A 562-nucleotide genomic window follows, 5' to 3' on the forward strand; every position below is an offset into this window, starting at 1 on the left:
AGTCTCCACCTTAACGGAGACCCGACCCCTGCGGGCGTGCGTGGGCGTGCAAGGGCGTACCTCAGCCCCACCTAAACGACCCCAGCGCCCTCATCTCACAAATCCCCAAACTCATCTGTGCAACCGGTCCTTTGCAAACACATCTGTGCGACTGATACTTTGCAAACTCATCTGTGCATACCGGTACTTTGCAAACACATCTGTGTAACCAGTCCTTTGCAAACTCAACTGCGCAATCGGTACTTTGCAAACTCAACCGTGTGCAACCAGTCCTTTGCAAACTCAACTGCGCAATCGGTACTTTGCAAACGTCGCCAGAGACCCCGCCGCTGCGTTCCCACTTCGTTCACCTCAGAACCGTTGAACACTCGAGGTTCAGAAGCGACTTCGTGAACTTCTGAAGCTGACTCCACGCTCCGCGCACGTCCCCGCGTCCTGTCGGCCCTTTGAACGCTAGAGGTGAACCGCTATGAACCGCGCAGACACTTTCTTCGGCTCCGCTCTTCGATTCGGTTCACTGGATTACGCGGCTTGGATTTAGGTTTGGATCCAGGACCGTAGT

This window comes from Penaeus monodon, chromosome 33, assembly GCF_015228065.2.
Source record: "Penaeus monodon isolate SGIC_2016 chromosome 33, NSTDA_Pmon_1, whole genome shotgun sequence".
Taxonomy (NCBI): Eukaryota; Metazoa; Arthropoda; class Malacostraca; order Decapoda; family Penaeidae; genus Penaeus; species Penaeus monodon.